Source organism: Orycteropus afer, unplaced genomic scaffold, assembly GCF_000298275.1.
Source record: "Orycteropus afer afer isolate SDZICR_OR568_19922 unplaced genomic scaffold, OryAfe1.0 scaffold00395, whole genome shotgun sequence".
Lineage (NCBI taxonomy): Eukaryota > Metazoa > Chordata > Mammalia > Tubulidentata > Orycteropodidae > Orycteropus > Orycteropus afer.
The window spans coordinates 2734657-2744009 of NW_006921982.1; the positions used below are offsets into that span (position 1 = coordinate 2734657).

Here is a 9353-nt window from a genome sequence, read left to right on the forward strand (position 1 = left end):
TATTAGCAACTGAATAACTGCCTTAGGAATGTGGTCTGCTTACTGTACATAAGGAGAACCTTTAAGAACGACCCCTAGTTTATGGCATGCTTAACCCTTGCATGTAGCCAAGTGGTTGTTCAGCAGGCTGCCATGCTCTGCCAATCTTGGGACTTTTAGCGGACTTGAATTAATGACCTTCCACATGGTTTGGTAATATCGGTATTGTGACTTTAAACTTGTCAACCTTGGGTTTGTCGACCTCAGCAGCTAGCAGCTACCTGAGTGAAGAGATGCCTCTAGCTTCAGTGGGCAGGGAGCAAAAGGCAGGACTGAAAAGCAAAGTCAAGCAGCTTTCACCCAGTTCTTAGAGCCTGGCACTTTGAACTCTGACTTAAAACCTCCAAAGTTTTAAGCGAATAAAATCCTGTTTGTTCAAGCCATCCCATTTGTGATATATTCCCATCAGAGTAGCACTAGGTAACAAGAAGAGTATTTTATCTCCAGGTCTTTGCACATTTCATTATAATAATTGACTTTGTCTTCTCAAGTTACTCTTTGAAATCTTCTGTTCAGCTCTTTTATCTTGTCATTTCTTCCATTTTCTTTAGCTACTCTCCACTCAAGAACAAGTTTCAGAATCTCTTCTGACATCCATTTTGGTCATTTCTTCCTTCTCTGTCTTTTTAATGTCCTTTTCCTTTGTTAATGGATGATGTTCTTGATGTCATCCCACAATTCCTCTGTGTTTCAGTCATTGATGTTCAATGCATCAAATCTATTCTTTAGATGCTTTCTAAAGGAGAGATATAATCAAGGTCATACTTTGGCTCTTGTGGACTTCTTTTAATTGTCCTTAGCTTCAACTTGAACTTGCGTATGAGCAGTTGATGGTTTGTTCCACAGTTAGCTCTGTTCCTTGTTTTAGCTGAAGATATTCACCTTCTCCATCACCCCTTGCCACACATGTAATCAATCTGATTCCTGTGTACTCCATCTGGCAAAGTGTATAACCACCATTTGTGTTATTGAAAAAAGGTATTTGCAATTAATAGGTCATTGGTCTTGTTGATTTGAAGAATTCTATTTACTAAATAAATGAATAAATAATAAATTATGTCTGCCTTCATCATCCTACTTAGAAAGTTTCTAACCTAAAAAAACATATATTGTTCCTCCATTTACTTTATTATTTGACCATCACACGAGAGTGCTCAAAATAAGTTGAGTAAATTATTTTGGATTAAATTTTGTTTCCTAAGGTGGAACCTTAGATTAATGATTCCCATTCTTTTTTAATATGTGCACTAGATGCTATAAATTTTAATCTAATCATTGCTTTTTTTCACCATCCCACAAATTTTGATGTTATATTGTTATTTTAATTTAAAATAATTTTTAAGCCTATGCAAAGTTTAGAAATATGCTATTTAATCTCCAAATGTTTTAGGATTTTCTAATTATCTTTCTGTTATTGGTTTCTAATTTAAGTCCTTTGTGACATGATAGCATACTTTATATGGTATCTTTTTTTTTTTTTTAATTTGTTAAGATGTGTTTTATAGCTAATGATATGGTTTATCTTGGTGAATCTTCTGTATGAACTTAGGAAGTATGTATATTCTGCTGCAGTTGGATGAAGTATTCCATGCTAAAAAAAAAAAAAAAAACACTGCTGTTAACTAGGATCTGATTAATAGCCACCCTTCCTTGGTTTCTGAGGTGGTAACACTATGGAAGTAGATTGCCCAACGTTCCTTCTGAGGAGTGGCTGATGGGTTTGAGCCACCAGGCTTCTGGTTAGCAGTCAAATACCTTAGGCACTACAGCACCAGAGTTTCCAAAAAGCACAAGACAAAAGCCTACAGCACCCAGTATTCCCAGGCTGTCTCCCATCCAAGTACAAACAGGCCCAACCCTGCTTAGCTTCCAAGATCAGATAAGATTTGACGCATTCAGGGTGGTATGGCCTTAGACATCATATTCTATAGATGTCAATTGAAGCCACTTGACTGATGCTGCTCTTCAGTTCAATTAATATTCTTCATATTGTATTTGTCAATTAATGATAGAAGAGTTGTGAGATGTCTAGCTAGGACAGAGAAGTTTCTATTTATCCTCAGAATTCTATCAGTATGTGCCTCATGTATTTTGATGCTATGTTGTTAGGTACTTATACCTTTAGGATTGTTGTGTGTTTTGGGAGAATTGATCCTTTTTATCATTATGTAATACCCCTCTTCATCATTGATAAATTCATATTCTTTGGAATATGCTTTTTATGAAACTAATGTAGCTATTCTGTGTATCTTTTGATTAACTTTAGATGGGTATATCTTTCTGTATCTCTTTATTTATGTGTCTTTATATTTAAAGTGGTTTTCTGGTAGGTGACAGAGAGTCAGTCTTTTTTTCTTTTCGTTCATTGATACATTTTGCCTTTAAATTGATATATTGAGACTATTCACATTTAAAGTGATTATGATTACAGTTGGATTAATATGTACCATATTTTAACTGTTTTCAATTTGTTGCCTTCATTTTTGTTTATTTTCTTTTCAATTTTCACTCTCTCCTATGCCTTCTCTAGTTATAATCGAGTCTTTAATATGATTACATTTTCTATTAGATATCAATTATATTTAAAAAAACTCATCACCTTAAAATCCTCAGTATACATTTAATAGTAATAATTTTATTAATTATAGTTATTTATTATAATATACTTATAATTGATTAGTACAAATAACAATCAATAACAACTTAATTATCTAAGATACATATTTCACTTGCCCATTAGTAACAACTATCCTTAATATTGTTACAATTATTATTTTGCACACACTATCTGTTAGATAGGATAAAAGTAATAATGATAAAATAGTTTACATAATTTATTCCTTCATGACCATCCTTTCTTTGTTTATGTGTTCTGATAGTCTGACCTATATCATTTTCTTTCTCTGAAGAACTTCTTTAAATTTTTCTTGCAAGGCAGGTCTACTGGTGACAAATTCCTTGTTTTTTTTTTTTTTTTTTTTGGTCAAAGAAAGTATTTATCTTTTGATTTTCAAAGATAATTTCACTGCATACAGAATTATTCTAGGTTGGTGATTTTTTTTTCTTTCAACATATTAAATATTTCACTACATTTTCTTCTTTGCATGGTTTCTGAAGAGCAATCCCATGTAATTCTTATTTTTCCTGTATAGATAAGGTTTTACCTCTCTTGTTACTTTCAAGACTTCCTTCTTGTCTTTGATTTTCTGCTGTTTGAATATGGTATGGCCAGATATAGATGAGAAAGCCCTATTGTTGCAGTGGTTAAAAACATTCAGTTGCTAACCAAAAATTGATGGCTCAAACCTGCCAGCTACGGTTTGCTTCCATAAAGATTCACAGTCTTGGAGACCCTATGAGGCAATTCTACTCAGTCCTATAATGTCACTATGAGTCAGGTCAACACAAAGGTGGGTTTTAGATGTATATGTTTTGATATTGTTCTTGTTTGGTTTTGTTATCAATTTCCTAGACCTGTGGTTTGGTGTCTGTCAACATTTTTTGAATATTCTCAGCCATTATAATTTTAAATGTTTCTTCTATTTCAATCTCTATTTCTTCTTCCATTGTAGATATGCCACACTTCTTTTTCAATCTTCCCCCAATTTTGGATATTCTGTTTCATATTTCTTCATATGTGAATGTCTATAACAAATTTATTCATATTAGCAAAACACTGGAAACAATTCAGTTGACTATAAATTAAAGAATGGCCAAAAATATTATGATACATGTGTACTGTGGAATACTATTTGTCATTATTTGATATTGATCTATTGATATTTGCAATGACATGAATGAATATTAATATTATGCTAAATGGTGTTAGTTAATATCAATTCAACTCTAAATAATGGCATCTCTATGTATAACAGAGCAAAAACACTGCCTGGTCTTGTGCTGTCATCGTGATCTTTGTTATGTTTGAATTCATTTTCGTGGCTATTGTGTCAATCAATCCCATTGAGGCTTTCTCTCATTTTTGCTGATGTCATTTTCTAGCTATTGATCTTTCCTGGTGACATGTCCAAAGTCTCACTAACCTCACTTTCAAGGATCTTTCTAGTTAAGTTTATTCTAAAATTGATTTGTTCTTTCTTCTGGAAACTCGCATATCAGTATATTTGATAATTTCCACCAACACCAAAATTCCTATGTGCCAAATTTTGTGTCTTACTTTTTCATTGCTCAATTTCCACATGCATATGAGGCAGTTGAAAAGACTAGAACTTGGGTCAGGCACACCTTATCAGGAAAGTGATATTTTTGCTTTGTAGAATTTTAAGAAGTCTTTTCCAACAGATTTGCCCAATGCAACATGTTGTTTACATTTTCATATCAGTCTTCTTTCTCTTTTATTTTCAGTTTAGGAAGTTTCTATTGATTTACATTCAAGCTCACTCATTCTTTCTTCAGCCATGTTCAGTGTAATAATGAGGCTATTAAAGGCATTTCTTATGTCTGTTACAATACTTTTATTTCTATCATTCTATTTTTACTGTTTCTTAGAATTCCAATCTCTCTACTCATACGGCTCATCCATCCTTGCATATTGTCAATTTTTCCCCTGATTTTTCAGTGTATTAACCAGAATTATATTTACTTACTTATTTATTTATTCTTCATAGTGCTTTGGGTGCAAATTTACATAGCAAAGTTGTTTACATTCAATAGTTCATGCACATCTGGTTCATGGCCTCAGTTACAGTCCACAACTGTAAGAAATTCTCTTTCCCTCTCCTCTCCACGACCACCCCCTTCCTGTGGCCCTATTCTTCATGCATTCCTGTCTGTCCCACTTTCCTGTATGTGAATGCTAACTTTCTGGTGTTTCATGGCTGTTTGATCTAAGGGGTGTATCTCCCTAGAGTAGGAGGGTGCATCACCCTGGTGTAGATATTATGAATGTAGGTCTTTATACTGTTGGGCTAAGAGGCAATCCATGTAAATGAGTCTATTTCTAGGCTTGAAGGTAACCTGGGACCATAGTCTAGAGTGTTCCACCAGTCTCTATCTGGTCAGTAATTATGGTCATTTTTGTGTTTTTTAATTTTGTTCCACATTTTTCTTCCCACTCAGTCCAAGATATCCAGGTTGCCATTGGTAGCTGGGCACCATCTAGTTCTTCTTATCTCAAGTCACAGAGGCTGAGGTCCTCCTGAAATAACCAGAGTTATTTTAAATTCCTGGCCTGTTAATTCCAAACTTCTCTATCTCTTATTGCATTTTTTTTTTTTTTTTTTGCCTTTAAGTTTGTGTTATAGATTTTGTTCTTATTGTTGAAAGTAAAACATTATGTATTGGGTAAAAAAAATAATAAGGTAAATAAGCCTTTGGTGTTAGGTTAATGTTTATCTGGCTAGGAGTTAGGCTATGTTTCCTTTTTGCTATAGTTGTAGGTGTCAGAGTATAAACTTTCTTTTGATATCCTTGTTTTCTTTAATTCCTTGTTTCATCTTTGTTTCATTGGGATCTCCTGTTGTTGTTATGTGGATCTTCTAGGTACATCTTATTTAAGGTCTAAAGCTGACAGATATTTCAATTGCAACCCCATATTATTACATAGGAGCCCTGTTGATGTGGGAGAGGGGAAGGAAAAAAGTGTTCTAATGATTTGGTCTCAAACATTTAGTGAATCTGTGCCTCTGTGCTTTAGATTATTATCATTATTATTTTCATCACTTAAGTGAGATGGAAGAACAGAGATTCTGAAGTTTGGTATTTCTCTTTTCCCACATTGAGTACCCAGTACAGTGCAGTGAGTTACTTAATGTGGTCCTTCTAGCCACAATCTTCCATTCAGTAATGTATTATAACCTCTATGCCTTATGGTCCCATTTTGGAGTGAATTGTCTGTTAGGTTAATGAGAAACGATGAGGGTAGGATGTATCTTGAGTCACTGCCTTAGGAAGAATATAACTCAAGTGACCATCTTTAGTTTCCTTGAAGGTATTGTCCTTTTGATTGAATATGTATGAATGCTAGGGGTAAGTTCTTTCTCTTACTCTGGATCCTGCATCTGATTTATCATCATCTGACTTTCTGGTCTTGGGATTTGAACCAGCAATCTATCGTCAGACCAGATTCATCAGCTTTTGCAGCTCTATGATTAAGCAACCTATCTTTTTACTTGTCAGTTTGGGTTCATCAGCCCCTGCAACCACATGAGTTAGAAGAATCCTCCAGATTGCTGTCTGACCAACAGATTTGGGTGTTGCCAGACTCCCCACAGAGTGATCCATATTTTGATGGTTTGTGACTTGTATGAGATGTTGGTGAGACATATGGAACACTAAGACTGGGAAGTCAGTACTGAAGGAAGGAGAAGGAGTTTACGTTAGTTATGATGAAGTGGTACAGTGGTTTGAAAAAGTTGAACATTTGGGATGTCTTCAATCTCTGCCTCAAAGGAACCAGTTTTGTGCTAATATTTTTGAAAGAAATTATTTGTGTACCCAGATGCTGGCAAGCCAGCCCTGACTCATGGTAAGCTAACATGTGTCAGAATAAAACTATACTCATAGTGTTTTCAGTGGCTGATTTTTCAGAAGTTGATCACCAGTTCTTTCTTTTGAAGTTCCTGGAGTGGACTCAAACATTCAAATTTCACATACCAGCCAAGCATATTAACTCTTTTCACCACTCTGAGTCTCATACATTGGTTAAATGCTAATAAAATTCATATTATTCATTATTATTTGCCATTGAGTTGGTTCTGATTCATAGTGACCCTATGTACAACAGACCAAAACTGGTTCAGTGCCATCCTCATAATTGTTGCCATACTTTGGCCCATTGGTGGAGCCGTTGTGTCAATCCATCTCACTGTGGGTCTTCTCTTTTTTGCTGACCCTCTATGTTAAAAAAAAAAAAAAAAAAAAAACACTGTCTTCAAGTTGATTTCAACTCATAGTGACCTCAATTGGGTTTCCAAGGTGGTAAATCTGTATAGAAATAGATCACCTCATCTTCCTTCCACAGAATGGCTAGTGGGTTTAAACCACCAACCATCTGGTTAGTAGCCAAATGCCTTAGACACTGTGCTACTATTTTACCTAGTGTAATATCTTTCTAAGGTATTGGTACATTCTGATAACATGGCCAAAGAACAAGAGATGAAGTCTGGCCATCCTCTCTTCTGAGGAGCATTTTGGTTGCACTTCTTACAAGACAGATTTGTTTATTCTTCTGGCAGTCCATAGTATTTTCAATATTCTACATCAACACCACAATTCAAATGCATCAATTCTTTTGTTTGTGTCAGGTGCACCTTAGTCTTCAAAGTGACATCTTTGTTCTTTCATACTTTAAAGAGGTCCTTTGCAGCAGATTTCCCCAGTGGAATACATTGTTTGATTTTTTGGTTGTTGCTTCCATGTTTCATGTAAAATAGTTTCTCTAAGGACAGGCTATTATAAAAGAAATTTGAGCATTCTGGTTGTATTTCCAAAGGGTTACTTTTACTGGAAAATATTTCACCATCTTTCCTTTTGCTGCAATCAGAAAGATTTTCTCAGATACTTATAATGAGAACCTGGTAGGGCTCCTGGAAGTAAAGTGCTGTTGTTGTTGTTATGTGCCCCGACTCATAGTGACCTCTCCTTGGGTTGTTGAGGCAGTATCACTACGAAAGTAGATTGCCCAACTTTCCTTCTGAGGAGTGGCTGGTGGGTATGAACCTCCAGCCTTCTGGTTAGCAGTCAAGTGCCTTAGGCAGTATGCTACCAGAGCTCCTGGAGGTAAAGTGCACAGAGACTTTAATTTTTCAATAAAATAAATTATCTTCCAATTTTTCATACATTTTTTTTGTGTGTTCTTGGAATAAAATAAAGTTCCCTACCCTATCTGTTCTATCACATATTTGTCAGTTTTTTCAACTGTGAGGACTTGCTTGTTGCTGTGTTGCTGGAAGGTATGCCTTCAGCATTTCAAATACCAGCAGAGTCAGCTATGTTGGACAAGTTTCAGTGGAGCTTCTGGACTAAGACAGACTAGGAAGAAGGATGTGACAGTCAACTTCTGATGCAATTGGCCACTGAAAACTTTATGAGTAGCTGGTACATATTGTCTGAATTAGAATTGCCTATGCTGGGTACAGTGTAGTAAATTACCTGGTATGGCTTTTCTAGATATAAGTCTTTGTAAATTCAGTGGTGGAATTTGCCGTGAGCAACTGAGGAGCTCCTGATTGTAAATGTTATCCACCTGGGGTATTTCTGTTGCATATGGCACAAAGCAATGTTCTGGGATGTTTGCTCTCTCTCAGGTGTTTAGAATTCTGATGTCATGATTGGTTAGTTTGGCCACCCTGCCAGGCTCAAAAGGAGGCCTTCTAGAGGCAAAAGAGACTTAAGAGACACACATTGCTGAGTGAGACCCTGAGGGACACACACTGCTAAGAGAGACTGCGAGAGACTGTTGGCTGAGAGATGGCGGGCTGGGAGAGAGACTGTTTTTCCTGAACTTGAATTGTAACCTGGTGCTTCCCTAATAAACCCCATAATCTCTGATTTCTCTGTGGCCACTGCAGGGAATTATGAAACCCAACAGAAAGGTGGTGAGTGCTGCAGGGGAAATGGTTGGTGTAGACTTGATGAAAGGGCTAGAGGGAAGCAGCATGGTTAGCCTCACAGGAATAGGCCTTGGGCTACTGATGGTGATTCTGTCTTCCTCCTGTAGGGTTAGAGGAGGTCAGGAGATGTGGCCTTCTTGCTCCTTTAGCACTAGGGAAAGTAGAGGGTCAGCAAAAAAGGGGAAGACTCTCAACAAGATGGATTGACACAGTGCCTGTTGCAATAGGCTGAACCATAGAAAGTATTATGAGGATGCAAAAGGACCAAACAGTGTTCCATTCTGTTGTGCATAATCTCACTGTGAGTCAGAACCGGCTGGATGGAACCTAACAACAACAGCAACAACCTTATCTGAAAGTAACCTGGGTAGGTAAATGGTTTTCAGTCAGCTATTAATCCAAAGATTGACAGTTTGAAGTGGCGTAATAACTCCCTGGAAGAAATGCTTGGTGAACTGCTTCCATAAAGATTACAGCAAAGAGCCTATGGAGCCATTATACTTTATAATCTTTGGGGTCAACATGAGTCAGTGGATAACTCAACAGCAGCTAATAGACACAACACCACTAGTTGTAGTTATATTTATTTCATTGTTTCTAATATTGTCAGCCACAGGGACCCAGATGGGGGTGATATGAGAGGTCTCCAACAGCAAGACAAACTTGTCTGTCGGTTTGTCCTACTGTGGTGACATGTAGACATGAGTTTTGAGGCTAAGTCTCTGGTGTTTAAAACCCAGC

The 9353-nt window shown here is 36.4% G+C and overlaps 1 pseudogene; it reads right to left on the minus strand.

Annotated features, from left to right (window-relative positions):
- Positions 1-1838: 1838 nt before the first annotated feature.
- On the minus strand, positions 1839-1956 carry LOC122151341 (annotated as a pseudogene).
- Between the last annotated feature and the right edge of the window lie 7397 nt (positions 1957-9353).